Genomic DNA, 14,094 nt, shown 5'->3' with positions numbered 1-14,094 from the left:
AAACAATGTGTTTCCATACCTAGTTTGCACAGTCCTTTAATTCCTGTGTGAAAGAATGACAAATTTATATTTTTTTTTTCTTTTCTTTTTTTTTAATCAAACTGGCAACCTTGTGGTTGAGAGCCCACTGGCCCATGTGAGAATCGAACTGGCAGCCTTTGGAGTTAGGAGCATGGAGCTCCAACCACCTGAGCCACCGGGCCGGCCCGACAAATTTATCTTTAAATATATTTTTCTTGACTTCTTACTCTCATTTAGCTATTAATGTGACTGAACTTTAATTAGTAAGTTACAAGGACAGCAACTTTTCTCTATGATGATAAAATAGAAAAAGACAATATGCATAGAGAAAAATAAAACAGTATATCTGAAAAAAATTTAAATTTTATTGTGATATAAGAACATTTTTTTCTTTGTTAAGGGTGATTATCAAAATTACATTTGAAAATCATAAACATATGCTTTAATGGTAAACTAGATAAAAAGACCATTTTTCAAGACTTACTAAAGCACGTGAAATAGAAAAATTATATCAATAACTACAATTAGCTAATTTTTACACTTGACATAACTACTCTTGACCAAAAGAAATCCACAACTAAAAATAAAAGTAATGGATAAAGCAGAAATAACACAGAAGAGTCCATCTCCCCTAGGAAATTAAAAAAAAAAAAATCTTAGAAACTGCTTACAAAACACTGCAGAAACAAAGACAACTGGTTATTGTTCTAGACTGTGAATTAAAATGAACTTGGCACTAGATTATGGGGTATTCCCACAGGAAAGTACCTTACTGATTTCCCTGCACCCCCCAATACTCTTGATCCAGTACAGTTGAGCTCAGTATTATGTAACACCTGCTTACTTTGGCCTCAAGGTCCACAGAGGAAAAGACAAACCTTTGTAGGAGTCACCATAAATGTTAAGGAAGGAAATGTTCCGATGAATGGATATATTTGATAACCTACACAAAAAGTTGACTGATAACAAGGGAGAGGATAGGCCAATATGAATTATTGAAAAGACCTATGTGAGTCAGTATTTAAAAGCAAAAGCAGTTTAACTGGTTTCAAAGTACATAATAATATAAACTGATTGCCTGTAAAATGTTTTCAAAGTAGAGACTGCACTTTAACGTTTGATGAGGCTCACCTATACATTAATTTTACATATGCAAATGATGCGATGTTTTTAAAAATTATGCAGCCCCTTAAGTGAACCAACAACAACAAAAATCTCAAATTTACAGTGTTGCTTTGCCTAGTAAATAATTCTTTTCAGTACCTGAGAAAATCAGAGAAGTTTGAAGTGGACCAAATTCTAAATTACATATGATTTAAGTGGCTCTGAGGAAATTATAAGACGTGTAAAATACAATATTAATTCAAATATTTAAAATGCTAATTGTGAGTAAATGCTGTTTTTGAGAAGCTATGAAATTTCAAAATACTAAAATTTTAAAAAATAATAATTTCCATAAATTTATTAAAGCTGCCAGTTTACTGAATGTAATTACTAGGTATTATGTGTTTTAAAATTTAAAAGACCTTCTATATTTATGTTTTCATAGTAGTATTAGAGAATAATTCTGAAAGAGAGATGAAAATGAAAATGTTCACTTAAGTTAAATAACAGAAATTTTGATCCATTATTTTATCCGACTTATACAAGCTATTTGCTGGCAAAATGGGTTCATTAAATGACTTGGAAATGGAATGAATGAAAAAGATTCCAAAATCTATCAGGACATATGAGGAAAGTACTACCTATTTGCTGGACAGGATTTAAGAAAGCCCCAACATTTTAAGACTTACTTATTTACGTTGAATAAAAATACACATATAAACATAACTGATGCTATATTTGAAATACTATTAAAATGTTGACTTTAAATTATCTCAAGATTTTCACTTTGCAATTTCATGTTACACTGACAAAGATATGAAAAAGGTTGACTCTAGTTCTTGCTTTAGATCAATAAATTGTTAGCTTCTATTCCACAGTGAAAAAAAGTGAGACTAATACAGATGCTGATATCTCAGAAGAAAAAGATAAAAATGATCAGAAAAGGGATCAGACCTATTAAAATTATTAGGCATAAACACATGATTAAAAGAAACATTTTTTAGTCCTATGGAGATTAATTCCAGGACAATTACTCAATAGTTCCAGGAAAAGCAAGTTGGAGGTACAGAGGGGAAAAATATCTTGAATTGAATGAAAATAAATACTATATCTAAACATATGGGAGGCTGCTGAAGGAGTGCTTAAAAAGAAATTTATAGATTTAAATGTCTCTGTTAGAGGTAAACACAATAATCTAAGCTTCCACCTAAAGAAGCTGAAAAAGAGAAGCAAATCAACCCCAAAGTAAGACAAATAAAGCAAATAATTAAGGTATAATAAGAAGTCAACAAAAAGAGAAAATAGAGAAAAATCAATATAGATAAAGGTATACATGTGTATTTGAGAAAAAAAAATCAACAAAATTACCACACTACTGGCTAGATTGCAAAGAAACAAAACACAATGACCAAATTCAGGCATGAAGGAGACAGCACTACAGACATCATCAACACTAAAAGGATGTCATCAATGACCCTATATGTCTGGGTTTATTTCTGGGCTCTCCATTATGTTCCATGGATCTATGTATCTAACTTCATGCCAGTTCATGCTGTTTTGATTACTATAGTTTTGTAGTATAGTTTAAAATCAGGGAGCATGATACCTCCACCTTTGTTCTTCTTTCTCAAGATTGCTTTGGCTGGTGTCAGGGTCCTTTGTGGTTCCACAGAAATTTTAGCATTCTTTTTTCTAGTTCTGTGAAAATGCCATTGGTATTTTGATGGGAATTATAGTGAATCTGTAGACAGCATTGGGGATTATGGACATTTTAACAATATTGTTTCTTCCAATCCATGAGACCGATATGTTTTTCCATTTATTTGTGTTGTCTTCAATTTGCAGACACTATGAAAACAGTATGGAGATTCCTCCAAAAATTAAAAACAGAACTACTGTTAAGATCTTGCAATTCCACTTCTGGGTATTTATCCACAGAAAGCTATAACACTCATTTGAAGAGACATATGCACCCCTTTGTTCATTGCAGCATTATTTACAATAGCAAAGATATGGAAGCAACCTAAGTGTCCATCAATAGATGAATGGATAGAGAAGATGTGGTATATACTGTAGGGGTTGAGAAAACCCTAAGATGTGCCTCTGTGGTATGAGGATTGAGTTAAAGGTAACCGAGACCCTATGGGCTCAAGAGAAACTTCTGTCCTCCTTTAACTACCCAGAAGATTTCAAATTAGGGGCCTTGCCCACAATAAGAGATGATCAGGGATAACCTTTTTGACTTACCTATATGACAGGGCAAAGCACTAAATACTGAATATCTGCTCTTCTTTTTATTCTGAAATGACCTTCTTTCCCTCTGAAGCCCCAAGGTACCCTACAACATCCTTAGCTCAGAAGTTCATATATCCCTCATTTTAACTTACTGTATCTGAACCTCTCATGTATGTGGGATCTCTGACTCTCTCGTGTATGTGGGGTTCCCATATGTATGTAATGAAATTTGGTTATTTTTTCTTATTAATATCTCACATAAATTTAATTATTAGAACAGCCGAAAAAAACCTTGGCGGGTAGAATAAAGTTTCTTCCTCCCACACAATTATGTACAATGGACTACTATTCAGTAATAAAGAAGAAGAAAATCCTGCCATTTGCAAGAACATGGATGGACCTAGAGGGTATTATGCTAAGTGAATTAAATCAAACAGAGAAAGACAAACACTTATATGTGAAATCAAAAAGCAAAACAAACAAACATGCAAAACAGAAACATAGTCATATATACAGAAAACAAACTGGTGGTTACCAGAGAGGGGCGGGAATAGAGGGTGGGCAAAATAGGTAAAGAGGATTAAGAGGTATAAACTTCCAGTTATAAAATAAACAAGTCATGGGGATATAATATACAGCATAGGGAATATAGGTCAGTACTGTATTAACTTTGTAAGGTGATAGATGGTAACTAGACTTATAATGGGGATCATTTCACAATGTATATAAATATTGAATCACTATGATGTACACCTGAAACTAACAGAATTCTGTATATCAATTATACGTCAAAAAAAAAAAAAGGGGGGAAACGAAGGGTATATTTTATACCAATAAATTAAAAACTTAGATGGAATGGGCAAATTCCTTGAAAGACATACATTATAAAGAAAGACTTAAAAATAAACAGAAAATCTGAGTAGTCTTTTATCTATTACAAAAATTAAATTTGTAATTAAAAAATCTTACCACCAAAACAACAAAACGAAGCAAAAGAAAACAAAACAAAAAACAACCCAGGCCCAGATGGCTTCACTGGTGAATTCCATCAAACATTTAAGAAAGAAGAAAACCAGTTCTACAAAAACTTTTTCAAAGATAGATGGGAAAAGAACTCATTTTATGAGTACAGCAGTAGCCTATCTGAAGACCAGAGAAAGAGATTAAAAATAAACTCCAGACCAATATCCATGATGAACACAGAAACAAAAATTCTTAACAAAATATTAGCAATGTGAACCCAGAAACATACAAAAAGCATTGTATATCATGACCAAGTTTTTAATCTCAGGAAAACAAGCTTGGTTTGACATGCAAATATCAATTACGGCAATAAGCTATATTAAAAGAATAAAGGAGACCTTAGTAGACGCAGAATATTCAGCTGACAAATCCAATACCCATTCATGATCAAAATTCTCAGTAAACAAGGAATAGAAGGAAAAACAACCTCAACATGATAAAGGATCTATAGCTATTATGATACTTATAGGTCAAAGATTGAAAGCTTTCCCACTAAGATTAGTAACAAGGCAAGGATTTCTGTTCTCACTTCTTTAACCCAACATATTACTGGAAGTTCTACTCAGTGAAGAAGGGTGACAAAACGAAATTAAAAGCATATAGGATGAAAAGATAGAAATAAGCTTTTTTTTTTTTTGTCTTTTGCCAATGACACGATCGTGTATGCAAAAAATTTAAAGAATCCAATGAACCTACTAGAATTAGTGAGTTAAGCAAAGCTAAAGATCAACATACAAAAATCAATTGTATTTTTATATATTAATAAGGAACAATAGAAAATGAAATCAAGAAAACAATTTCATTCACAATAGCACAAAAAATACTTAAGAATAAATTTGGGAAGTGTAACACCTGTACTCTAGAATCAGAGAATTTAGAGATTTTTCTTAAAATTTGCTGAGAGAAATTAAAGAATGTCTAAATAAATGGAAAATATAGAGGGGGTGCCAAAAAATGTATACAAGTGGACACTTTGGTCAATGTTACTCAAGCAGTAGTTTGCTGTAATCAGAAGTGTCTGGACGCTGATGGTAACGACTTTGAGCACCTCTTGTCATTGCAGAAGTCAAACGTGACTTTTATTCATCTTTTGTTATTGGTATATACTGAGTATTACAATTTTAATACAGCTTTTCCTTCTTAAAATGTGTATACATATTTTTGTCACCCTCTGTATATAACTGGAAGTTTTAGTATTGTGATGATGCTGTGTCTCTTCAAATTGATATACACATTCAATGCAACTGCTTCCAAAATATCATGCTTTGCTATAGAAGCTGACAAGCTAATTCTAAAATGTACATGGAAATAGTCAAACAATTCTGAAAAGAACAAAGTTGATGGGCTGGATGAACCTGACTTAAAGAACTACTAGAAAACTACAGTAATCAAGACAGTGCGGTAGCAGTATAAGGATAGATTGATAGAACAATTTAGAGTCCAAAAATATAAAAACCATACATTTATGGTTAATTAATTTTTGACTAAATTGTCAAGGCAAGAGACAATGGAACAATTGGATAACGGATGCAAGGGAAAAAAAGAAAGCCATTAGGCCCTTACTTTACATTATACATAAAATATATTTTACTATCACAGATATATGCTAAGATATATAGATAAGAGCTAAAATTACTAAACTTCCAGAAGAAAATATAGGAGAAAATCTTTGTAACTTCATGTTAGGCCAAGGTTTCTTAGCATAACCAACACCAAAATGACAATCTATTAAAAAAAATTGGATCAATTGATAAAACGGACTTACTGAGGAGATGCCATTAATAAGAATACAAATAACAAAACTGTATAATGAACAATAAATTTTACCAACACTTCACTAAAGAAGGTATATGAATAGCTATAGTAGTGCACAAAAAGTTGCTCAACTTCGTTAGTAATCAAGTAATGCAAGTTAAAATCATATAAGACGCCATTCATCCAGAAGAATGGCTATATTGCAAAAAGGACTGAAAAATGTCAAATGTTGGTGAGCATGTAGAGAAAAGTGAAGAAACCCTTATTCATTGTAGGTGAGAATTTCAAATGTTACAGAAAAGTTTGGCAGTTTCTTAAAAAATTAAACATCCACTTACTGTGAGTAAGAAAATCTACTCCTAGTTATCTACCTGAGAGAAATTAAAACATATGTCCACACAAAAACTTCCATGTGGATTGTTTTCAACAGCATTCTTCATAATAGCTCCAAAATGGAAACAGTCCAAATGTCTATCAACTGATGAATAAAAAAACAAAATGTGGCCTATCCATATAATGGAAATATATTTACAAATAAAAGAACTAACTACTGATACATGCACCAACATGAATGAGCTTTGAAAACACAAAGGATTACTTATTGTTTGATTCCATTTACATGAAATTTCTACAAGAAGCAAAACTATAAAGACAGAAAACAGATCAGGGGTTGCCTGGGGCTGGGGGTGGGAGCAGGGATTGACTCCAAACAGGCATTAAGAACTTTTTGTCATAAGTAAAGCATTCTAAAACGAAATTGTGATGTTGGTTGCACAAATATATAAATTTACTAAAAATCTTCAAACTATACATTTAACATTTGGTGCATATTTTATGGTATCCAAATTATACCCACAAAAAACCTATTAAAAAAACAAACAAAACAAAAACCTTTCTGAAGACAGAGACATAGCAAGATTCCTTTCTAACACTTCTTCTAAGAAGTCCCAATAGCTAAACTTTTGACGGAGTGTAATCAAATGAAATATGGCCAAATAAGGGGGAAAGGCAGAGATAATAAATGGCAAGGTTAAGGCTAAAAGAATATTATGTTCAAAGCATGACATCATAAAAGACTAGAAGAAGGGAAACAACTTATTTCCCAAATACCAATATATGACTACAAGGAACCATTCTAGTCATCCTGAAAGAGGAAATTTAAAGAGAAACAATATGACACTTTCAAATAAGTTTAAGAAAATTTTCAGGAGCTTTAAATTTATTTTCATAATTTCATTTAATTTTTTTTTTTAAAGAACCTGGGTTGAAAACAGAAAACACACTGAAATATTTAGATAAGGGTTGAAAAACCATCCATCCATCCGTTTATGTCTCTCTCTATGACAATCACCACTGAAGTACCTAGAATCACTCTCCTACTGAAAACTCAGAGGGCGGTGTATATCCACAGTATGCATTTCAGGTAGGAATGTTTATGATGAATGAAGATTAAAGAAACACTAAATAAAAAAAGTGCCAATGCCAACAATACGCTTTCTTTATGTCATTCTAGAGTTAATTTCTTGGAGTCTGTGGACCCTCTAAAATTGAATGAAAAATGGTATTTTTCAGGGGGAAGTGACCACTGTTTTCTTCTGATTCTTAAAGCCTTCTGTGACCCAAATAAGATTAGGAATCATTTCTGTGACTGCTTTTGGATCGACAAAAAAATATTAGGAAAAATGGGTAATAGTTAATCTTTGATAGTCTGTGTATTAGACATTTTTTTTCTAGCAGAGAAAGTAAGGCTCATCTGACTAACCTGAGTGAAATAATCATCATGTCAGTGGTAGATTTAGTAGAATCTGTAAGGTGAGTTAGATGACATTGCTGTTTTGCAAATCAAAAATGGTCAGGTATCATTAATTTCATCAAGTTTAACCTAACAGAAAAATCCGTTAACATAAAACAGGTCTCACTCTGTCAATTATGATATTACTTGGGAGATGATAAAAACTGGGATTATTACTGCTGTCTCTTAGCCTCACGCTCATATATTCTGTACGGTAATACTGGGGTTGGAAGTCCAAAAAGCATATTTGGTTCCTTTGGCAGTTGGCTTCCTGTTAGGTCCTGAGAAAGGAGGCGTGGACAGGAGGTCAGAAGGTGGGAGCAGAAAGAAGCTTATGTGTTTCTGGAAGTGGCTACCTCCTGTTTCCAAGGCAGCAACCCCATGGTCCTGGCTCCTAGTTTCTAGGAACACAACCTCTTCTTTTGTTCCCATAGCCCTAGTGGTAGTGACTGCTTTCAGTAGACATTGCTCTCTACTGCAAAGCAACTCCCAATCTTTGCTTTTTCAGTCTGTAATGAATTTCCTCCATTGAATGTCCTCTGGTAGAAATAACTAGCATAGTTTTTTTTCCTAACAGGATCCGGACCAAAATAATCAAACTCACCAATGTCCATATCCTACTACTTTAATGAGATTGCATATACACAGACTATATTCTTTTAGACTAAAGTAATACAATTGGAAATAAATGGTAAAAAGATAGGTTTAGAAACAGCTCAATTCTATTTGTTTGCAAACAATACAATAAAAATATAGATGTATTCCAATAAATGAATATCTGTAATCTTTTACAAAGTAGAACACATAAAATTTCTGATTTTTAGAGAGAAGTTTAAACCAAATTGAAGAAATTGTTTTCAAATAGTAACCAAAATCTACATGCTAACAGACAATTCACATGTTAATTGTAGTAAGTGATATTTATAACCAAAGATAGCCTTTCAAGGCTTCTCTGTGAGAGAAATTTGGTAGCAATTAGTTTTAAAAATTATTGTATCTTTTTAAAAGTAATAAAACTCCTTTTAATAAGAAAACAAAATATTCAGATGGCTCCCTTAGTTTCAATTTGGTAGTTTTACTCTTTTGATGTAAAAACTAGCATGTATGAAACGTGGAAAGGAAGCAGAATATGGATAAAATAGCAAATGATTTGCTAAAGTTTTACAAATATCTGGATATCCTGAGGAATTACAATTTAGAACAGTAAAACAAAAATAATGATAACTATTAAATATATGTGGCAGACAAACGAAACTGTGACTCTACTTTTTGTCTTTCCAATCGGCACTGAGCCTTAGGCATCTCTCCGGACAACTGGCACAAGCGCCGCAAGACCAGGGGCCAGAGAAAGCCCTCCCAAAAGAAGCGAAAATATGAGCTGGGATGCCCTGCAGCCAACACTAAGATTGGTCCCAGCCACATACACACAGTCCGTGTGCGTGGAGACGGGGTGTGGGGAACTTCTCCTCGGGCTCGGAGTGTTATACGCACAGAACAATGATTATTGATGTGGTCTGCAATGCATTCAACTACGAACTAAGACCCTAGACCCTAAGGACTAAGCACCAAGATCCTTGTAAAGAACTGCTCGTGCTCATTGACAGCACACCTTTCCAACAGTGGTATGAGTCCCACTATGCACTGCCCCTGGGCCGCAAGATGGGGGCCAAGCTGACTCCTGAAGAGGAAGAGATTTTAAACAAAACACGATCAAAGAAAATTCAGAAGAAATATGATGAAAGGAAAAAGAATGCCCAAATCTGCAGTCTTCTAAGGAGCAGTCCCAGCAGGGCACGCTTCTTGCATGCATCGCTTTAAGACCAGGCCAGGGTGGCCAGGCAGATGGCTGTGTGCTAGAGGGCAAGGAGCTGGAGTTCTAGCTGAGGAAAATCAAGGCCTGGAAAGGCAAATAAATCATCCTTCCTCCTAGCTTATTCCTGTAATAAAGATGTTTTGTGTTCTGGGAAAAAAAAAATCTGTGGTAAAAACTGATCAATTATATGGGAAGAATGTTTCTGAAACTCAAAAGAAACATGATTGTCAAATAGGCCAAAAACAAGAGAGGGGGCCAACCAGAGGCAGTTGACACCAAAGAATTTAGTGTCATCCATTACATTTCTAAACCTGGTATAAATCTAAAACACACAGTTTGGCTTCAAGCAAAAATCAAAATAATCATCACTGTTAACTAAAAATTAAGTAAGTACTATGTTGAGTAAGTTTTTTATCCTGTAACACTATGCTTGCATTACAAAGCAAATGTTTTGGAATAACCACAAAGCCTTACATAAGACCAAAGATATTGCTTTAAAAATTAAAAGTAAGTATACTGGATAATATTGTCATAACATTTAAAAGGAACCATATTAAAATTCACAGAATTTTTGCACATCTGTTATTAAAATCATTGTATGATATTGCTGGTTAAAGTGAAGGTATTTACTATCTATGGTGCTGTTAACACAATTTTTATGAGCTTTTCTGTTTCTATGGTAACATAAATTATAAGGTTCAATAAGGCCAGATTCAGTAATGTATATTTTTCTGTTATTCAAGGTAAAAAGGAAATGAAACATTTCTAACATTCATAAACTGCAGCAAATGTCTGAATTCCATTTAGAGATAAGACGATAATTACTAAAGTAATTAGAATTCTTCCTGGATGGAATTATTTTACACACAGTGGAAATTTAGGTTTGGGAATGAAAGCAGGGGCCTGAGTATATTCAGCATCAATAATTAATTACAACCAAAACCAATATACTATTCTGATACCTTGGAACAGACTATACCTTCTGTCTGCTTCTGACTATAATATGAAAGAAATTGGTCTCCCACCCCCATCCCTTAAGTCAGAAAGATAAAGTGGGTGCAATCATTTTATTCAAGAGAAAATCCAATTACAGAAATAATCAACTTTTCCCTCTTGCTTTATTTTTTTCATATTTGAAAGGGCATTCACATTAGCAGAACCAATTAAACGAATATCAGGACAGGGCAAAAACTACAAAGTTGAGTAAGTTTCTTAAATCTTTAAAAATTAAACTCTAAAAAGAATACATTTATTGAAATTTTAGAGACTCAAACCCAGATCATAGCATTCTTTAACGGGAAAGCATAATTGGAAGGTGACTACACAGCAGTTTTCAGGAAGAATAATTTGTAAAATTACACAAGTATAGCGCAATTGCCTCTAATATGCAGTCTAAATAAGAAATTAGGCAAATTTTTACTTTTAATGAAAGTGTTGTCATCACCAAGAAATGTCACTCAGAGGCATTTACATTTCACGTCTTATGCGATCCTAAATGCAATTTATATAGTTATCATCAAAAATAATACTGAAAACAAAATACAGATAGAGAGAGGGAGAAAGAAGGAAGGGAACCAGAAGCCATCAAAACAGCAGAATTATTCACAATTACTTGCTTTATCCCTTATTAGTTGAACTCATGTTTTGTTTAAATTGAGTTTACCCTAAAAATCAGATCAAGGGTTGGCAAACTATGGCTCAGGGCCAAATTCAGCCATTGCCTGTTTTATAAATAAAGTTTTACTGGAACACAACCACACACGTTCATTTACATATTGTCTATGGCTGCTTCGGGTACAGGGGCAGAGCTGAGTAACTGTGATAGTTGCAACAGAGTCTGTTGCACAAAGCCAAAAATATTTATTATCTGCAGACATTCTAGCCAACCAGGCCCATGACGCTGATTTTTGTTAAGTTACTCCTAAGGACATCCCAGGGTGAATTTGAGGGGACAGTGGGCATATGATATGCTCCAAAATGCAAGTGTGGATCAACCTTTCCACTATCACAAAATTCTCACTGATAGAATTCAAATCAGAATACTTCCTTCTTGAGCAATCCTGGTCCACAATCTACTAGCACCTATCCACATTTCTCATCACTTGTGGACCATTTCTCTGATGAAATTTTTCCTGATGTTTCTGTCTGCATCTTAATTCATTCAAGTTCCTTTCTTTACACCACTGTGATGGCCCTGTTACAATCTGCTTGGCACCTTCCACGTTTGTTTCATTGTGTTAAGCTTCCTAGTAAATCATAAACACCTGCTAGACTGGGATGAGGCCATAGCCGTCTCTGCAGCAGTGAGGTGGAGCTAGCACGGCGATCTCCCAGACGGTGGAGGCGCAATAAAGGTGCCCGTTGAATCAAAGGTGACGGGCAAGGGAGAGCTGGGAAAAGACAGGGGTGACGAATAAATAAACTCAATAAGGTAATACGCTTTATTCATACCTACTAATGAGTGCCCTGCGTTCACTAATATAAATCTCAGGATTTTATTTTAAAGTACAAGAAGTGAACTTCTAGTCTTTATCTATATGGCAGGGGAAGCAAAGAGGTGAGTCAGAGGGCCTCCATCCGTGGGAGACAGTTTGTCATTTCAGATCACAGACTGAAAACAGTTAGGATTCAGATCCAGACTCTAACTGCTTATTGCAGTGCGACCTCAGGCAATTACTTCATCCCTCTCTGCTTCCATTGCCACATCTATAAAATGGAGAAAATAGTACCTCTCCTTAGCTGCTTTGAAGAGCAAATGAGTCAATATATGAAAAGCACTTAAAAGAGTTCATGACACAAAGTAACTGCTCAATAAGGTTCACAGGAGCTGGTGTCAGAAAATGCCACAATATCAACTTGATACCGAGCTAGTAGCTCATGTGCGACTAGTTCATATGTGTTTTCTTCCCAAACGATGACTAGTTAATAGTAGAGAAAGCATGGGATTAGGTTTTCTGACTCCTTGTGCTTTATTCACTTATCCTTTTACCCAAGGAAAAGAAATGTAGAAAAAAAAATCCTCAGCAGATTATCATATCTGTGCCCGTAGTGAACAAAAAGATATTCATGAAAGCTCTGGTTTTATCATACACATTCTCAGTGGTGCCAAAATTACAAATTGAGAGATAGGATCCCATGAGACTAGAAACATTAATAGATATAACTAGCCCTTGGCTGAGAGAGGCAGTGAGAAAACAAAAAATATTGTTAATTTTTAACACTTCACATCATGTCCCAAATCATGCAAGGTCTAGAAAGTAGCTCTGATGACATCATTTTTGGCAAAAGAATCTGAGGAATATTTAGATATCTGTAGTGGTGCTTGATACCGAGTCCTGGACAGTTCATAGCTGGACACAAAAACCAAAGCATCTCTTTCATTTAATTCAGATCCAACTAATGGCTGCAAATACCCACACACTGATACTCCTTTTCCCATGGCATTTCACAGACATCAAAACAACCCCATGAGAAGGAAGGGGTGATATTTTTACTTTGCAGAGGTGAAGTATTTGCATAGGGAAATCAGCATTTGAACATTCACTACTGCCTCGCAAACTGCTAACCTGAGTAATTCTCAGGAACAACAGCCCGTGCAATAGGTTTCTATGCCATGATTTAGAGAGAAGGAGAAAATGTCCGTGACTACCAATGTACCCAGAGAGGCATCAGGGTACCATACTCTATTAGATGAAAGCCTGATTTAAAGACAATCTGAGTCAACCCAACCGATGGTAATTGAATAGCTACAACGAAGGGTATTAGAAAACAGAATGAGTACACTAGAGGGCTGCACAGCATTTCCAGCCACCAATGGGGATAAACAGAGATATGACTGACAGTGCCAGGCTCCATATCATACAAAGGAAAAGGTTGGATAAGGAGAAGTGGTGGAATAAATGGGATTATAAGCCTTAGAGAAGATGAAATTAGAAATAACACCAGTTGGGTAGTTGGGGGGAGAAGAGACACACACAAAAAACTGCAGAAGTTTATGAGCGTGACAAGGCATACAGAGCTGCAGATTGCCACCTCTTAATGTAGAATCTGCTGAAATTAACTGAAACAGTGTAATATCACTAGTGTTTATATTCCACTTCAACCTATGAATGTACCCCCAATCACAGCAAACAGTTCCTTTAGCAAACAGCTTTAACAGAATCAATTTCTGATCCAAAAAAGTAAATGAAGAAACCCAGGTGGTAAAACACAAGTAATGACTATTTCATCAAAGTCCCAGATACAGGGCTGTATAGTGTGTGACCATAGGTTTCCTACCCTAAGCCATGTACTAAAGTCAAAGTCTTATTCTCCAGCTAGCCTTGAAGAATTATTATTTTTAATTGTATTA

The 14,094-nt window shown here is 34.6% G+C and overlaps 1 protein-coding gene and 1 pseudogene across 3 annotated transcripts in view; one reads left to right on the top strand and one right to left on the bottom strand.

The window, feature by feature from the left end:
• The window catches only part of CDKAL1 (CDKAL1 threonylcarbamoyladenosine tRNA methylthiotransferase), a 629,213-nt gene that overhangs the window by 160,924 nt on the left and 454,195 nt on the right, over positions 1-14,094 (bottom strand). The gene's annotated exons all lie outside the window — the stretch shown is intronic.
• On the top strand, positions 7,821-9,843 carry LOC308500909 (small ribosomal subunit protein eS8-like; annotated as a pseudogene). The gene is made up of 2 exons: positions 7,821-7,824; positions 9,223-9,843. The product of its transcript is annotated as a small ribosomal subunit protein eS8-like (transcript).

The sequence above is a fragment of the Rhinolophus hipposideros genome, assembly GCF_964194185.1.
Source record: "Rhinolophus hipposideros genome assembly, chromosome: 8".
NCBI lineage: Eukaryota > Metazoa > Chordata > Mammalia > Chiroptera > Rhinolophidae > Rhinolophus > Rhinolophus hipposideros.
Note: the sequence above shows the minus strand (reverse complement) of the source record. Positions and strands in the feature narration are given on the sequence as shown.